The 19,240-nt window shown below is 38.1% G+C and overlaps 1 pseudogene; it reads left to right on the forward strand.

The window, feature by feature from the left end:
* The first annotated feature begins 372 nt into the window (after nucleotides 1–372).
* LOC122738387 lies at nucleotides 373–16,038 on the forward strand (annotated as a pseudogene).
* The last annotated feature ends 3,202 nt before the right edge of the window (nucleotides 16,039–19,240 follow it).

Below are 19,240 nucleotides of genomic sequence, written 5' to 3' on the forward strand. Positions count from 1 at the left end.
TGGTGCTCTATCCACTGTGCCACCTAGCTGCCCTCATTTAATTTTTAAAATCCTCTTTCAGCTCTTTTAGGAATTCTTATTGGCCTTGTCTCCAATTCACATTTTTAAAAATGAGATTTTGTTTGTAGTTATTTTGACATCAATACCTTCTTTTGAATTTATCTTGTCTTCCCTATCACTATAATAGTTATTTGCAAATGTCTCCCTTTTTTATTATTTGATCATTTCCTCAACCTATATCTTGATTTTTAACTTTATGTTAAAGTTAAGGGTGAGGAGGGGTGGGGTCACTGTCCCAAGTGTCATTTTTTTTTCTTTTGCGCTGTTTTTACAGCTAGTTCTGAAAGTCTATCAGTTTTTAGTGCTTCCAATATGGTACGGTTCAAGAAGACGTGTGGTCACTGCTTTCCTGGCTTGTGTTCTGGTCCTTACTCAGAAACAGCCCTTGCTGCACTCCAGTCAAAAGCTGTAATAATCCTCTTGGTCCTGTAATTGTGAGCATTTCCCCTGCTTTGCTGCAGCTCCAACTGCTAGTGTTCCTTTCTGCCTTGAACCTGAGACTAGCCCTCATCCCTCCACCACCAACTATAAGTATTAGTGCTCCTCTTAGCTGTGAAACTGTGATCCCGAACTGCATAGATACAATGAAACAGGATCCTGCACCCAGTGCCTGCAGAGTCTCCTGTAATTTCTTTTGATCAATGGTCTGACTGTCTTACTGTCTTTGAGATGAGAGCTCCTGAAACTGTTACTACTTCCCATAAGTCTCTAAGGGTGTTCACTGCAGGCACTGTTCTCTAGCCCCAAACCAGGTGTCACAAATCTCTCCTCCCAACCTCCTTAGTTGTCTTGGGCTGAAAAAAATAAATATCTCACCTTGACTTTTTGTTGTCTGTGTCACTCCAGAATTACATTTTAGGCATTATTTTAAAGCTGTTTGAAGGGGAATATTGGGAGAATTCAGATGAGTTGCTGCTTCTGCTCAGTCATCTTGGCCCTGCCCCCTTCCCAACCCCTCTGAATTCCAGTGCCTTCCCTCTGTTACTTATTTCCTGTTTTTCTTTTATATACTTTGCATGGTACATTTTTGTTTATATGTTGTCTCCCACATTAGATTGTAAGGTCCTCGAGGACAGGGACTGTAGTTTGCCTCCTTTTGTATCCCAATTGCTTAACACACTTCTTGGTATGCAGGAGGTACTTATGTGGATCCCAACCTCATTACCCTGTCATATGTAGGAGCTTCATTTCTCAGGGGTTGATTCTGAGGCTCTAAGAGAAGTGGCATGCTCATAGGTTACACAAGGATGTTGATCATTTCAGGCTTAAGTGAGCAGGAGTGTGTGCTGATTGTTCCTGGAATTATGGCATGGGGATGAGCATTATCTTACATGCGGAATCTATTTTAACTATATAGCCCTGCTATGTCCTCTCTGTACCAAGATCAAACAGCCTTGTGAATGAGTCACATTACCTCATAAGACTCCTAATCCTATTCCTTGGAATCATAACTAGCATGAGTCTATTTGAACTTTGGACAAGGACATACATAGGAAGGGAGAAATAATACTTTCCTGAGGAATTTACCTCTCCATAACAAATTGTGGTCCCTGTGCATCAGCTTATAGTTGAGGGCAAAAAGCACAAACCTCGGGAGAATGGCATCTCTTCCAGGACAATACCCATGGTAGAAGTGTCTCAGCCTGTGCTACCTCTTACCCCTCATCCCCTCCTTTCACTTAGAGTTCTGAATTTTTTTTCAAACTGAATGGCAAAATGTCTAACTAGTTATAGGTTTAAGATGTGAGAACATCACAGTGGTATGATTGATCTCATGACTGTAGCATCTAAAGTATGAATGAGTGTATTGATCTTAAGAAATTTCCCACCAAGCCAAAAAATAGACAAAACAGATTACATTTATGTCACATTTATAAGGTTTGAAAAGTGTTTTCCTCAGCATTTGAAGAACATCAGGAATGAAACATTGAACCATTGGGGATAGAGTATTGGACTTGCACCTGGGTTCAAATCCTGATTCTGCCATTGAATAGCTTTGCAAGCAAGGGTAAGTTATTTAAATTTTCAGTATCCTTGTATCATGGGGATAATGCCTATAGTATATATGTTTCATAATTTTATGATACTTAGAGAATCATGTATGTAAATCACTTTGAACATATTAAATTATGAGGCATTGTAGGTGGTATAGTGGTTTTAGTTAGTTAGTTGAGTTGAGTCAGGAGGACTCAAGTTTAAAACTAACTTCAGACACTTACTAGCTGTGTAACCTTGGGCAAAATACTTATCCCCTGTTTGCTTCACTGTAGAATGAGGATAATAACAGCACCTACTTCTCAGGGTTGCTGTGAGAATCAAATGAGATCATATTTATAAAGCACTTAGCACAGCACGTGGCACATAGTAGGTGCTACATAAATGTTAGCTGAGGATGATGACAATAGTGATGAAGAAGAAGATTATGATGTTAAGTTGCTTTAAAATATATTGCTATCCCCATTTCACAGATGACAATAATGAAATCAGGAATGTTAAGTGAATTGCTCAGTGGCTATTAAGTGTGTGAGCCAGTTTTGGATTTGAGGTCCCTTGAGCCCAAACCAGCACTTCATCAAGTATACCCCCCTGCATTGATCAGGCAATGATGTTTGGGATGAATTAGAGTGAAGATATGACTTGAGGCAGAGAATTAGCCTACAGGTATTTGTAATTTGTCCAAGATTAAAGTTCTGAGGCCTAACCAGGCTGGTGCCAATAGCAATGAACAAATGAGAAGTATTATGAAGGAAAAAATGTAGGAACATTATGAATGTCTGAAAAGATTTTATACCATGAGTTAATAGGAGGAAATAAGGAAATTACCATTTTTCTTATAACTAAGAATTGAATGTGCATTTTATTTATTCTTTGTGGGGGTGGGGCTGGGAATGGGGGTTAAGCGACTTGCCCAAGGTCACACAGATAGTAAGTGTCAAATGTCTGAGACCGGATTTGAACTCGGGTCCTCCTGAATCCAGGGCTGGTGCTTTATCCACTGCACCACCTAGCTGTCCCCTTATTTATTCTTAATGTAGTTAGAGTTCAAAACTGCATGTTACTTCAATGTGATATAATTTTAATTTTTCCATAGACAGCATACATAGTACCAAGATTCTAGGAGTACTTATTTTGATATCATGATTCTAATGTGGCATTGATTACTAATTCAGACACAACCCAAACATCATCACCTTTCCAGGCCTTTAATTTCAGACTCATTTTATTCCTGAAAAAATGAGATTTATTTTGAAAAGTACTATCACTTTGTTATGAATCACTGATGATAGGTAACTTGGGTCTGTATGATTAAGGCTATTTTGCTATGGGTATAGAATTTATTAAATTACTGGATGACCTTTCTTAAAGCTGGCAAATCAAGACATCAAGGAGCAAATGTCAGAGACAAAAAGAGCAAAACCAAGGCCACCTGAATGACTCTAAGCTTGAAGTCATGACCCTTCTCAAACAAAGATCTATTTAACCAGCCTTGCTTTATCTTCCAACATTCTTATTAAATGAGGATCCTAAAAGAAAAATAAAACAAAACTAAAATACATTTCAATCAAAAAAGAGGATCTTGGACATAGGAAAAATGAGCCAAGTTCCTCCAGGGTTGAAAAGAAAATCCCACATAGAAAGTGAAGATATTCAATCTAAATGGACATTTGTCTCCCAACATGCTTAGATAAAAATGATCTGGGGAAAAATCACTTGCATAGAGTTTGGCCAAATAAGAATATTAATGTGTACCTTTCAGGAGCATTACAGAAAATATACTACTCTCTGCTTTCCATCTGCCTTATCACCTGACTCCAATGGTTGGGTGCCCACAGCCCTTTTGCATTAACTTTTACATTGATTTTTATGACCCGTTATTACATGTAATATCTGGACTCCAATTGCTCAGCTCTACTCTCTCTCCTCCCCGGTGTGGTATGAAATAAAGTTCATGGCAGCATTATAATGGATAGCTCGGCCAATATCCAAAAGTGGGGGTTACCAGGTAATTATTTTGAGAAGACTCAGAAAAAGTATACTTTTATGTCTGCATATAAAAATTGCATTAAGTTTGGAAGAAGCCAAAATGTGTCTTAGCTTGAGTTCCCTGAGATGACTTCAAAACACCAATCCTTCTCTCCCAGCTACATGTTGAGAAGAAATAATTACTTAAGTGAAGGACCCGTGAAGTCCACATCTTTTCTTTTAAATGGGATATAGTCTGTCCAACTTTAGCTTAAGAATCTAGCAGAAAAAGGAGAGAGCTCTTTGGTTCATGATTCTAGAAATGTTCATGAAATCGGGTGCTCATACTTAAAGGCCAAATTCAAAGCTGCATCTGTCTTCTATTATGACCCAACCTCAAATATGTTTGCTTATAAGCTCCTGGGAGCATGATAAAGTGGAGTCCTAATGCATTCTTAATGCATTATTTTGGAAAAGATGTGCTAACAGCCAACTGTGGGACCAGAGTTCCTTGATGTTATATTTTGGACCATCTTTAGGTTACATATACTGACCTTTCATTCACTTTACTATGATTTTATGGGAGTCTCTTACAAAGATTTTCAAGGTTAATTTGATGCCAGTGGAAGAATATAGGTTGGGCATGGTGAGCACAGATTTCTGCTGTATTCCTCTTTTTAGCATCAGGCTGAATTTCCTACTGCAAGCAAAATCCTTTTTCTTAGACTACCAGCTCTTGCCCACAAGATGTTAATTCTCAGAGTAGTGCTGATAGTTAAGTAACTGTCACATTTCTCCCCACAGGTGGCCATATTTAAGTGATGGGTGAAACAATGCCTGTAGATTTCACTTGTAAAGTGTTTTGGGTCCCTGTGTGATGAGTGCCTTGGGAAGTCATAAGATGTTGTAAAGATTATACAAAGTGGTGGCATTAGACAGTATCACATGCCACTGTCTTTTATTGTGGTTGTAAAATGGCTCATTTAGGGAAAAATGTGAGAATAAACTTTTGAGCAATGATCAATCATTTGTCCTATTGGGTCTCTCAAGCCTTACTTAAAGGCTCCAGGGCAGCATGATAGACATATAACAGAGAAGGAAGAGCTTTATTTTTCTTTCTTTCTTTCTTTCTTTCTTTCTTTCTTTCTTTCTTTCTTTCTTTCTTTCTTTCTTTCTTTCTTTCTCTCTTTCTTTCTTTCTTTGCCTTTCATTGTATCCCTAATAGTTATCACAGTTTCTGGCATATAATATTTGCTTATTTAATAAATAAATACTTGTTGACCAAATGACAGAAGGACTGATAAAGGATTGATTGACTGATATAGTGTGGCCATAGATGTCTGGGATTCCAGCTCTGTGGGTGGGAACAGGGTTCTGAATCATCAAATGCACCTGCTGCTTGTTTCGATATAACCAGATTTTCACTTTCTTCCCTGTCCATTTTTTTTTTCTGGGAGCCTTCCCAGGAATTCAAAGTGAGAAGCAGTCCATGGGAAGGTCAGAGAAAAAATTGGGTTCAGTGCCATGGAATTTGCCTGCAACCAAGTCTAGGGTCACATGTGGGAGGAGGGAGAACACAGAGGAATTGAGGTTTTAAATGGCCCAGACCCAGAGATCACTCAGGGGATTCTTATGAAAAATGAACCCTTCAGTGACCAATCCACTGCCTTACTGTCCTGGCTGCAAATTTTACACTAAGTGAGTGAAGACAGGGAGCCCGTTGACTCTGAGACCATAGGCTGGTGTCAGTCACGCCTCTGCATAATGCCTTTCCACCAGCTGTTGAGCATTATCTCTGCCTTCTAATCCTCTCATTTCAGAGTTGTTTCGGGAAGATTATTCCTAAAAACCTCTTGTAATTAATATCAATTATTTAGATTTGCTAGTTTAGAGAGTGTCAGATTTTTCAGCAGAGGACAAGATCTTATTACTATTATTACTTCTAATTGCGGAGTCAGTGAGCATGCATGACAATTATACTTAAAACGTGTGGTGAGATATGAGGGGATAAAACCAGAGGCTTATTCATTATGAAAGAAACCCCCTGGCATGGGAAGATCACTACGTTGCATCAAGTGGTGGGTGGCTCTTATCCATCACCAGTGCTGGCATCTCCTGGGTAGGGGTTATTGTTGTTGTTCAGTTGTTCAGTTATGTTCAATTCTTTGTGACCCCATGGACCATACCATGGGGGTTTTCTTAGCAAAGATAATGGAGCGATTCACCATTTTCTTCTCCAGTGGATTAAGACAGAGTTTAAGTGACTTTCAGGGTCACAAGGCTAGTAAGTGTCTGAGGCCACTTTGAACTCAGATCCTGCTGACTCCAGGTCCAGCACTCTATGCACTAAGCCACTTAACTGCTGTTTGGTGTAGAACATAGGAAAAAGTCATACTCATGTATTTAGGCTGGCATTAAGGGAATATTTGAACTGAATGGGACCTTAGGAGATCAATGAACAAAGCTTCCCATTCAATGGATGGAAAAAGTGATGTCCAGAGAGGAAAGTGATTCACTAATAGTCATGCTAATAGGGGTAAAGTCAAGAATTGAACCCAGGACCTTGGAATCCCAGTTCAGTGCTCTGCTTGGGATACAGAATTTCAGACAAAAAAGAGAACTTAGAAACAATCTAATGTCTTAACCTGGGAAAGTTGAGTGCATGTTCCCAAAATAATTGTGTTTAATTGCAAAGTATACACTATCAAGTTAAAATTGGAGGAGATCTCTAAGATCATAAAGTTCAGTCCTTTCATTGTGTAGATGAGGAAGATGAGGTAACATGAACAGCTTATGGTCATTTAAGTAACAAAACATTTCTTGAAACCATGCCCTCTGAAGCCGCAAACAGCAGACCATGATTTCCCTTGTCTGGAATGCTCTCTCTCCTTACTGCTTCCTCCTGGAACTCCCAGTTTTCTTCAAAATTCAGCTGTGGTTCCCCTTCCTACTGGAAGTCTTCTAATATCCCCACTGCTATTGCTGTTGTCCTAATATTACCATGTATTCAGTGCCTTTGAGGTAACCCAGTGACTTAGTGAACAGAGTGCTGGACTTTGTGTCAGGTCTTGGCCTTAGATATTTCTTAGATTTGCCCACACCATGGAGAGGTTTTTCAATTATAAAATGGAGATAATAATAGCAAATATCACGCAGGATTGCTGTGAGAGTCAAATGAAATACTCTAAGTGAATTACTTTGCAAACTTTGAAGTCATATATAAATACTGGTTCTTCTTATTATTATAGTAAATAATTTGGTATATGTCCTGTGTATATTTATATAAATGCACATTCTCTCCCTTTTTAGAACATAAACTCATTAAGGGCAAGAACTGTTTTGTTTTTGTCTTTGTTTCTCCAAAGTTTAGGACACTCCGATGTAGAGATGTTTGATTATTGCTAGTTGATTGATTATACCAATGAATTCCTGACATAATCCTTATGCAAGGTGTACCCAAGTGCAATTTTCAGCTTTAATAGTTAAAAATTGCACTAAAATACTAGGTGGCACCCTGTAGGAATGTTTTCCCTGCCAAAGAAACTGTGTAATATTGTTTTGGGGGATAGTGGTGGGGAAAGTTGGTAATCATATGTTGTTTGCCTTAAGCCCTGACCCAGAAAGCTATTATAAATCAGTTCACTAAATATATAGTCCAGGACCTTGCTACTTCCAAGCATACTTGGCACAACATACATTACATTTATAATCCTGGGATTATAGATGTCCCCAGGCCATGAAGTGCCCAAGAATCCTTTGGGGGAACTTTCTCATTCCTTTAGCTCATAACCCCCATTTAATAAACCCAGGACAATATCCTAAATTAGTAAATAGAGAGATATAGACATATATGTGTTTATATATATATGCATATATACATTTATGTGCATATGTATATATACACAAATGTATTTATATGCACATGTATGTATATAAATGTACATATATACATAGATGTAGACGATAAAGTTATAGATATCTCCTCCCTCAACACTGTTTCTCCTCTTGTACAATATAATGCTTTATTTTTAAAAATGAGCAAATCAATAGAAATCCTAGAATGAGCATTTAAAAGAGCTTCCAGATCTTAAATGTAAATACTCATATTTACTTTCAGACCTGAAGATGATAGTTTCTATCATGGAAGACTCTTATAAATCTTCTCTCAACTCCCTGCTACTCAGAGGGAAATAGGAGAGGAAAAGGCACAGGCTAGTGCGCGCGCGCTCTCTCTCTCTCTCTCTCTCAATTTCTCTCTGTCCATCTGTCTGTCTCTGTCTATGTGTCTCTGTGTCTCTGTCTCTGTCTTTGTCTCTCTCTTTCTTCCCTTTTTGTAGGTTCCTATACCATCTGAGGTCCCCGACTTCTGGACTAGCCAGAAATTCTTCTTTATGGAGGCTCCGTTTCCTGGAGTTACATTTCCCCAATTGAAGATGAAGATAAAAATATCTCAGTAATTATCTCCCTTTACATCATTATCACAACCCTCCTTCTGCCATCCTTTTTTTTCTGTATTTTTTCTTCTTCCCAACTCCCAGCTAGGAAGGCAGGAAGGGGGCAGATGAAGCTGTATATGCATTTCTTCAAGGGCACATAGCTCCTTGAGAGGCTAGGAAATTATAAGCCATTTGGAAGATTTTTGAATGATACCATAGAAGAAAGTATTTATGGGGGAAAGAGTAGTAAGTAAGGCATTAGGAGATCAAGGCTCTAGATATAACTTATTATTAACTAGTTATAAAATAACTTAACAAGACATTTAAGTATTCTCAACCCCAGTTTCCAATTTGTAAAATGAAGTCAGTCAATAGGCATTTATTATTATGCTAAATGTTGGGGATAAGATGAAAGGCCAAAAACCCTCTAAAAATTCTTTCCATCTACACTCTAATGAGGGAGAGAACAGGCAAACAACTGTGTAAATCCATAATATGTACAATATACATTACAGGTAATCTCAGTGGGAAGGGACAAACAGTTGAGATAAGGGGATGACCAGGAAAGATCTGCAGAAGATTTGAGCTGAGCTTTGAAAGAAACCATTAGGTGGAGGTGAAGAGGTAGATCATTCCAGGCTTTTGGGAACAGTTAGTGAAAAGGCTCTGATGGGGGACAGGGAGATATCTGTACATGGACAGGCAAGAAGGCCAATGTTGCTGGATTTTGAAATATTTGTAAGAGAGTAAAGTGTAAAAGGATTAGAAAGGTAGAAAAGGGTCAGATTGTGAAAAGGCTTTAGAAATCAAACAAAGCATTTTATATTTGATCCTTGGGGCAACAGAGAGCTACTAGAGTTTATTGAGTATGGGGATGATATGGTGAGAGCTGTGTAACGATTGGAATAACATCACCTGCTGGATACTTACTGTAGAAGAGTTCTGCCCATGAAGGGAAGGTCTTTGAGGGCAAGACCAGGAGTCAGGAAGTGACGCGGGCTAGTGGGAGGAGGAAGGAAGAGACTGGCGCTCAGGCTCGCGCTCTTTTTCCTCTGGACTCGGGTGGAGAGCGGAGCTAGAAATGTGCTCTCCCTTTAATAGATAGGAATCTAGGCCTTTCTCTCTCTCTCTTTACCAAATTCTTATTCTCCTTAATAAATGCTTAAAAGTCTAACTCTTGCTAAAGCTTATAATTTATTGGCGACCACTCATTAGATATTTTAGACAGATTAGCTAGAATTTTAACCCTTAACAGATACTGTAACGATTGGAATAACGCCACCTGCTGGATACTTACTGTAGAAGAGTTCTGCCCATGAAGGGAAGGTCTTTGAGGGCAAGACCAGGAGTCAGGAAGTGACGCGGGCTAGTGGGAGGAGGAAGGAAGAGACTGGCGCTCAGGCTCGCGCTTAGTTCCAAACCTATACTGCTTGTATCAAGCCATTTGAATCCAGATTTCTATTAACAAACAATTCATTGCAACATAAATTTGCATGTTCCATGCACAAACCAGGCTCTATGTATTCCCTGAGGAAGCTGTAAATATAAATAAGAAGACATTGTCACAGACCCTTCCACTAAAGAATTTGAAATCTAGTAGGAAGGTTGATATGTACACAAATAAATATAGAGCAGAGTCAGGAAATTCATATTCCTGAGTTCAAATCTGGCCTCAGACATTTACTAGCTGTAGGACCCTGAGCAAGTCCCTTAACCCTGTTTGCCTCAGTTATATTGACCAATGGATCTGGTGCTCTGATTACATAATTATATGCACTTAGCTATGAATGTAGTATCATCATACTTAGACTTTAAAAAAATGAGTTCAAATAGCTGTGAAAGTGCATTTAAAAATGATACTGACCTCTACCAATAAAGAGCAATAATTCCACTGTAATTTATGTAAAATCCAATGAACAAGTATTAATTAAACACCTACTAAGTGCCCAACATTGTGCTAAATGTTGAGAATACAAAGACACAAGACAGTCCCTACTGTCAAGGATCTCAAATTCTCCTGGGAGTCACAACATATAAACAACCACGTGCAATCAAAGTATATAAAGGATGAAATGGCGATAATTTCAAAAATAATGAACTAATTTAAAGGAAGACTAGGAAGGCTTCTGGTGGAACGTGAGACTAGCTGAGACTTTAAAGAAGTTGAGGAAGCCAGGTATAGAGATGAAGAAGAAGAGAATTCCAAGCATGGAACTTGAAGATTTTCAATAATTGTCTGAGGCACTGACTGATTGACTTCCCTATGATTACATAACTGTTTTGTCTAAGAGAGATCCTTTGAATCCAGGTACTCCTGACTCTAAGGATTCAATCTATTCAATCTAAGCAAACTGACTTTTTGGGAAAATACACAAATAGTCAAAATGCTATGAGAATTCATAAAAAAGATGATTTTCTTTTCTGTCAGAGGTATCAGCATAGGCTAAATGGGGGATTTGGCATTTGAGTTTGGCTGTGAAATCTCTGTCTCTCTTTCTCTGTCTGTCTGTCTGTTTCTTTCTGTCTCTGTCACTTCATAGAGTCATCCTTTCCCTAACTTCCCCTTTATTCTGAAAGAAATCAATGATTAACCTTGTTGTCATTACTCTTTCTTCTTCTTCTTCTTCTTCTTCTTCTTCTTCTTCTTCTTCTTCTTCTTCTTCTTCTTCTTCTTCTTCTTCTTCTTTATTAGAATGTATATGGCCCTTTAGGGTTTTTCCAAATCAGTTTACCTATTATTTCATTTGATTCTCACAACAGCTCTGTGAGATAGGTCCTATTACTATCTGCATTTTAAATATAGTAAAATTGAGTCTGAGAGAAGTTAAGTGACTTTCCCAGGCTTATAGAGCTAGAAAGTATCTGAGGCAAGATTTGAAATTGTCTTCTTGATGCTAAATTCATCTCTCTACTCACTATGCCACGTTGCTGATACTATTGTCCAAAGAGGAAACTATAAACAGTGTCCAGGCCCAATTATAATTATCTTTAAAGGTGGCTTTCCCAATAGGTACCTGTTTGCTTATTTTTTCCCATAAACATTAGCTTTCTGTGTTATAAGACAGAGCTATTATTCAGAGTTAGATTTGTTTTCTAACACCTGAACATATGGAAATAACAACTCCGTGCTGAGCACATTGATATTTATCAGTTTTTTCAATTGTGTCCAACTCTTCATGAGTTCATTTGGGTTTTTCTTGGCAAAGATACTGGAGTGGTTTTCCATTTCCTTCTCTAGCTCATTTTACAGATGCGGAAACTGAGGCAAACAGGGTTAAGGGACTTGCTCAGGGTCCTACAGCTAGTAAATGTCTGAGGCCAGATTTGAACTCAGGAATATGAATTTCCTGACTCCAGGTCTGACACTATCCACTATACCACCTAGTTGCCTTGTGCCTAGCTTAAGTACTAGGCACTTAATAAATATTTATTGATTGATTAATTGTGACTAACACTTATCTAGTTCTTTTGGGTTTACAAAATGCTTTACATATTATCTCATTTGATCATCACAATAATCCTGTTAAGTAGGTATGATTATCATTGTCATTTTGCAGATAAGAAAATTGAAGCTGAGATTGTGACTTGCCTAGGGCCACATAGCTGAAAGCACATCATCTGACTCAGGATTTAAACTCACATATTGTGGACTCCAAGTCCATGATTCTATCCATCATGCCACCTAAACTGTTATATGAACAAACTTATCATATCTATATTACTACAGTCTTCCCAGACCAGCATTAAACAGAAGATCTGTTGTATTTTCTGGAATGTAAGGTTCCTAAGAATAGAGAATCGATCATCTCAGTGGGGTACTATGTCAGAAACTTTCCTTTCCTCACTAACTGTGGCTTTAGCTCTTGCCTCTATCCTAGCAGCTCTTCTTTTTTCTCTCTCACACTTTATCTCAACTCTCTCTCTTTTGATGGCTTTATGAGTTCCCATGGCTTCAAAGACCACCTCTGTATTAGTGATCCTTGATCTATATGATCTGACCTCTAATCCTGCATCACCAAGTCCCTATTGGACACTTAGAACTAGATTCCTATACCTACTTCAAATTCAATATATCTAAAACAGAACTCATTACTTGTTCTGTCCCAACACCCAAACCCAAACCTCTTCTCAATTTTTCTATCACTGTAAAGGGCACCACCATCCTCTTGTTGACATTCTCAATTCTTTTTTTTTCACTCATCCCACATATTAAACCAGCTGCTAAATAATGTGATTTCTTTCCTATCTTCATAACTTTTTCATACAAATCCTTCTAAGTGAAAGCATGCTTACTAGCTGAGACAGATTTTCATCACCTCTCACCTGATATATTCCAATAGCCTCCTATTTAATCTCTTGGCTTCAAATCTCTCTACACTCCAATTTAATTTCCACACAGTTGCCCAAGTGATTTTCCTAAAGTGAAATTATGACCATTACATATTGCTACTCAACAAACTCCAGTAGTTCTAAAATATGTCAATCTATGAATATTAGTTGCATAGCAAGAATCAACATACCTACACAGAGGATGTTTCCTCATCTAGATTTCCCTAACCAGTGAAACCACATGATCACTCAATATGAAATTTTAAAAAATGAATGTAAAAGTAGTAAGTAAGAGGGAAGGCCTTAGATCCGATAGACCTAGGCTGGCCTTACAGTTCCATCACATATTGGCTATGTGTGATTTTAGTGAAGTGTCTTAGCCTCATTTTCCTTAACCTTAATATGGGGATACTAATAACTAGCATTCTTCCCTCACAGAGATTTTATGAAGATGAAATGTTCTCTGTTTGGCTTTTAAAACTTTTTAAAACCTAGTCCTATCCTACCTTTTTAGTCTTATAAATCTCTCTCCTTCATTCCCTCTCCAGTCAAACCATGCTGGCCTAGTTGCTATGCTATACATGCATCTTTCCATGTGCTATCCCCATGTCATTGCATTGGTTATCTCCTATGCCTATAGTCTACTCCCCTAGAACCTTTGCTTTTCAGAATTCTCAGTTTTCTTCAAGACTCAGCTTGAGCCACATCTTCCACATGAAAATTTTATTGAACTTTCTAGGTGGTAATAAACTCTCTCCCCCAACCCCATGTAATCATCACACACACACACAAATATACACTCACACACATAGTGTTGCTTATTGTATATGTTGTTTCTCCAATTATTGTATGAATTCCTTGAGGGCAGGGAGTCTTTTGATTTTGTCTTTAAATGTCCATCACCTAGCACAGTGGCCAGGACAGAGTAGGTCCTTAATGAGTACTTGATTGGTTTAAAAAAAGAAAAAAAGCACTGGTTTCTTATGTGTTTGGAGCAGGACCCATTAGATAAGCTACAAAAAGTGGTATAAAGGAAATTGAATTTGGAGTTGGAAGATCTGAATTTTAAACCTTGTTTAGACTTGTGTTAGCTTGGCAAACTTGAATGAGCTATTTTACATCTGGAGACTTCATTTTCATCATGTCTCAGATAGGTATAGCACTAATACTTGTGATCCCTACCTGACAGGCCTGTTGTGAAGAAAACGCATTGTAAATACTAAGTTGCTACATCATTGTTTGATGTGGTGGTGATGATGATGACAATTTTGATGTGGGTTTAAGAAGGACTGATTTTTGTCCAAAGTGAGAATTTTTTCCCAGGCTGTTTTTCTGCCAAGCCTGGCAGACGAAACCTGGATATGCGAATATCAACAATAATTGTTATTAATAAGATAATGATAACTGACACATGTGAGACTTTGCTTTTTATATAGCACTTTACACACACTAATACATTTTATATTTATTTAAATTTCATATAAGCCCTGTGAGGTAAGAATATGAGTTATCATCCCCATTTTAAGGTTGAGGAAAATGAGGCTAAGACACTTGACTAAAGTCACACACAGTCAACATGTGAGATGAAACTAGGTCTCCTGGGCCTAAGGACTGCACTCTTACCATTACTACTTCTATACCATTCTTGTTTCATATTGAGTGATCATGTGGTTTCACTAGTTTAGGGAAATCTGGATGACAAAACATTCTCTGTATAAGTCTAATGGTACCTGCTCTGCAACTAACATTCCTAGAAAGTTGCTGGGGGTCCTGAGAAGTTGTGTTTTTCCTGGTTTATACAACCCATATGTGCTAGGATTGAATCTAGGTCATCTTGACTCCCAGAGTCTTTAAAATCTTCTTTCTCCCCAGACTCAGCACTTCTACACAGATAGAATTCCCAGAGCAGTTCTAACTTGTGTGGCATTACTGTCTCATCCTATTAGTATAAATGATACTTCTTAATTGTGAATAATTATGAAATATAGGAATGGGGAGGTAGAGGAAACTGAGAGAACTTGGGGAGGAGGAAAACCTTCATAGATTATTAAAGTTAGAAGGAAGGCTATAGGGAACATCTATAAGAAAATCCTTGAGGGGCAGCTAGGTGGCCCAGTGGATAAAGCACTGGCCCTGGATTCAGGAGGGCCTGAGTTCAAATTTGGCCTCAGACACTTGCCACACTATCTGTGTGACCTTGGGCAAGTCACTTAACCCTCATTGCCCCACAAAAGAAAGAAAGAAAAGGAAAAAGAAAAAAGGAGAAGACATGGAATCTAATGAGGCCTGAGACACTAACTGGTGGTGTGACCCTGGGCAAGGTTCACACTGATAGTGATCCTCTATGCTTAAGTGAACCCCTTTGCTTTGACTTCAGTTTTCTCATCTGTAAATTTGGGGTTGGAACTCAAAGGCCTCTAAAGTTTTATCCAATTCAAAATCTATTACACTGTGATTTATAAACTATTTCTTTGTACAGATTTCCCCCAGGCCTGGTACACTTCTCTGTCTTTCTAATTCTTGTGGCTCAGTTCAAGATTCAGATCACATGCCAGCTCCTACACTAAGTCTTTCCTGATTCCTACCTAAACCTCACTATTATTTCGCTCTCCTCCCCCAAATTACGGAGGGTTTACTTTTAATATATTCTCTATCATGCCTAAAGCAGGAGTTGCAGCTGTTGGCCACAGAGCAACCCCTGGGCATCACCTGCTGGCAGAACAGAAACCAGATGGGTGAACTCTGAGCTCAGATTTTGGATGGGACCAATATACCATATGAAAAGGGTATTTTCAAGCTGAAAGTCTCCATTCCTGAGAATTACCCATTTGAACCTCCAAAGATCTGCTTTTTGACTCCTATCTATCATCCTAACATTGAATCTGCAGGAAGAATCTGCCTGGATGTCCTCAAACTGCCACCAAAGGGAGCTTGGCGACCATCGCTAAACATTTCCAGTGTGTTGATTTCCATCTAGCTGCTCATGGTGGAACCCAACCCCAATGACCCTCTCATGGTCAACATATCATCAGAGTTTAAGTAGAACAAGACAACCTTCCTCAGGAATGCCAGAGAGTGGATGGAGAAGCATGCTCGTCAGAGGAAAGCAGCTGAAGAGGATGAGGAAGTGGAGAATCTACCAGAACTCAGTAACCCCAAATTTGCAGAAGCACCACAGAAAAGAAAAGGCTCTAAGTGGGGGAAGGGGGGGGGTTGGTGACTGGAGAAGAGACTTTGTCCTGATGCTTAGAGAGCCCATAATGAGCTGTCAAAGTTGATATCATACCATTTCTGGCAAGGGTTCTCATTGTGCTGCATCCTTCTGAATGTTTTTCTTGGTCTTTGATGAGAAAGGCATGATATTTCCCTTATAGAAAGGCCTTGTATATTTATGTGTACTACAATAGAATAAATCTGTGAATGTAATTTGTTGTATTTATCATGTATATATGAATTTTGGAACCCTTTAAGCTGAAAAATAATCATTTAAAATTGGGGAAAAAAAGTGATTTTAAGTATAGGATCCAATGTCACCAAATCCACAAAGTTAACTCAACTACATCAGGCTCCCCATATCCTTCCTGCCTTTGAGATTATATAATAATTTATTTGAACCTTCCACATACATTTACACCTTGTATGTTGTGTGTTTGTGTGTACTTGTGTGTGTACATACACACACACACACACACATATATATATAAGAATATTATTCATTTTCTTCAAAATCTAGTTTTCTGTGGGGCAGCTAGGTGGCACAATGGATAGAGCACTGGCCCTGAAGTCAGGAGGACCTGAGTTCAAATCTGGCCTAAGACACATGATACTTACTAGCCGTGTGACCCTGGGCAAGTCACTTAACCCCATTTGCCTCACCAATAAATAAATAAATAATATTTAAAAATCTAGTTTTCTGCTGAATTATTATCATCTAAATCAGTTGGCCAAATTGTTTTTAGTTTTTCTTTTTTTTAAAAAAAAGATATTAATTAAAGTAAGATGAATAGAGGTCTTTTCATGTTCTTCTGCATTGTCTTCTGGCCCAGCATAGATAGATAGATAGATAGATAGATAGATAGATAGATAGATAGATAGATAGATAGATAGACAGACAGACAGATATAAAATCTCTTCCTAGATTGGTAGCTCTTTAAGGAAAAAAAGGACCTTTCTTCTTTATATTTATATGCCCTGTAGTACCTTATATTATGAAGAAGGTTACTACTAAATATTTATTGAATTGGATTATTAATAAATAAGTGCTGGCTAGCATTCAGCAAATCAGAAATAAGATGATTGAAGAGAGACGAGTTACAATCAAGAACCAAGGAATAGGTCTGGGTTCCAGAAAGAAAGGGATTAAATAAATCAACAAGAATTAATTATATGTGTAGAAATATGTTCAACACGATTATAATATACAACCTATATCAAATTGCTTACTGCCTTTGGGAGGGGGGAGGGAAGGAGAGTGGGAGTAAAATTGGAAACTCAAAAAATATATTTACACGTAATTGAGAAAAATTAAAATAAATATTTTTTGGAAAAAAGAATTGATTAAGGGCCTAATATGTGCTTGGCTATGCAAGGTACTGCAGATATAGAAACAAAAGTGAATTGTTCCTTATTATGAAAGAGCTCATACTCTAATGTGGGACACAGCATTCCCATATATGAAAATATATAATTTATGTGCAAGGTAATAAACTGCTAAATCTAGGAGGAATAAAAAGATCATGTTTACCCCATGTGCCTAATCAGCTTCAGCAAAGTCACGCTAAATTGAATGCAAATACTGCTTACCTACTCTCCTAACAGGACTGATCATAGGTTTGTTTTCATCCAGAGGAAATATTTGAAGGTTTATGTTGTGTCATTTTTTTTTCTTTTTAAAGATATAGCAGTTTGGGGGCCTTTTAAGATTTGTTGTTCCTCTCTATTGACTGATTGGCCAGGACCTTAAAGTAAGGCTTCATATATTACCTATAACCCAAGTTTTCCCAATATTGTAGGAAAAAAAATATTTGCAATGTAGAGAGATGCAAAGTGTTTTCCTGAAAACCCCCGGTAGGGGAAGGATGCCAGGGAAAAGCAAAACCGATAACAGTATGGAGTCAAGAAAAATATATATACACAAATATACACAACTACATGTGTGTGTGTTGAGGCGTTTGGGCATGTGTAATTATGTGGTTGTGGATGCATATATTTTTGTATGTGAGATAGATTTAGAGCTGAAAGTATCAATAGACTAGGCTGAGGGGATTTTAGCTTCCCATATTACACAGGTGAAGAAACTGAGGCATAGAGAGTTTAAATAACTTCACCAGAGTCAAAAAGCTAGTAAGTAACCAAGGCAGGATTTGAACTCAGATCTACCTGATTTTGAGTGCAACAACTATTTAAGTTATATCTACATAAAAACAGTATAATTAGTTTTAGTCGATTTAATCAAATGACAGGTCAGATTGGTCAAGGCTATGGTATCAGCTCGTGAAAGCTCGGCTGTCATGGTGAAAATTCTAACAGTAGAAAGATGTAAAAAGACCTTCTTTTTGGGACCATCTTCATCACTAGCGGCTGAAGGAGTGAATTTTCCTGCCCTTTTAACTCCAGCTAAAATGATCAGTAGAAATTGCAAAACTGATCTTTCGAGTTATCCCTTCCTCTGTTCTCTCCACTTTCCTGCTAGGGGAGCAAAGAGGTGATTCCAAGAAGGTCGCACATTTGCCTTTCATGCCAATTTTACACTGCTGTCAAAGTGCCTCCAAATTCTTGGTGCTAGTCACTCTAGAAATGCAGAAGTAGATGGATAGGTAGATGACAACTAGAAACACTAGCCTGGCAATGCTGTCATGCTGTAAGTAGGAGGAGAGCTGATGGAGGCACTGACAGGTAAGGAAGCACGAGGAGCGACAGAAAATGAATTCCCAAAGGGATAATTAACACACCATGAAAACCTTCCTTAGCTAAACAAGAGTTCTTAGTGCCAAAGTTCTCAATTAAGTCCTCAGATGACCTGCATGAAAGTGTCTGCAAATTTATTCCTCCATTTCTATCAGTAAATTGCCTTCAAACACACACACACACACACACACACACACACACAATCTTTTCTCTCATTAAATGACTATTACTCTGTAAAAATAGCAAAAGAGAGAAGTTGTTGGACTGGAATAAGAGGGTAAGAGTTCAGAAATTGAGGTACCTCCAGAGAAATCACTTATGGCATATTCCAATCCTGCATAAGGACACCTTTCCATTTTTCGAACTAGGAACTTTAGCAGGAGAACATTCAAAACCTGATATTCCCTGGACACTGATTTTCCAGCTGTTTTCCTTTCACTACAATCAAAAATTTCTTTTTCAGTACTCAATTCAATTTGACAGGCATTTTGTTACAAGCAAGAACAATGTGTTTGTTTCCTAAAGATCCTTGGGTGTGCCTGATT

This window comes from Dromiciops gliroides, chromosome 2 (assembly GCF_019393635.1).
Source record: "Dromiciops gliroides isolate mDroGli1 chromosome 2, mDroGli1.pri, whole genome shotgun sequence".
NCBI lineage: Eukaryota > Metazoa > Chordata > Mammalia > Microbiotheria > Microbiotheriidae > Dromiciops > Dromiciops gliroides.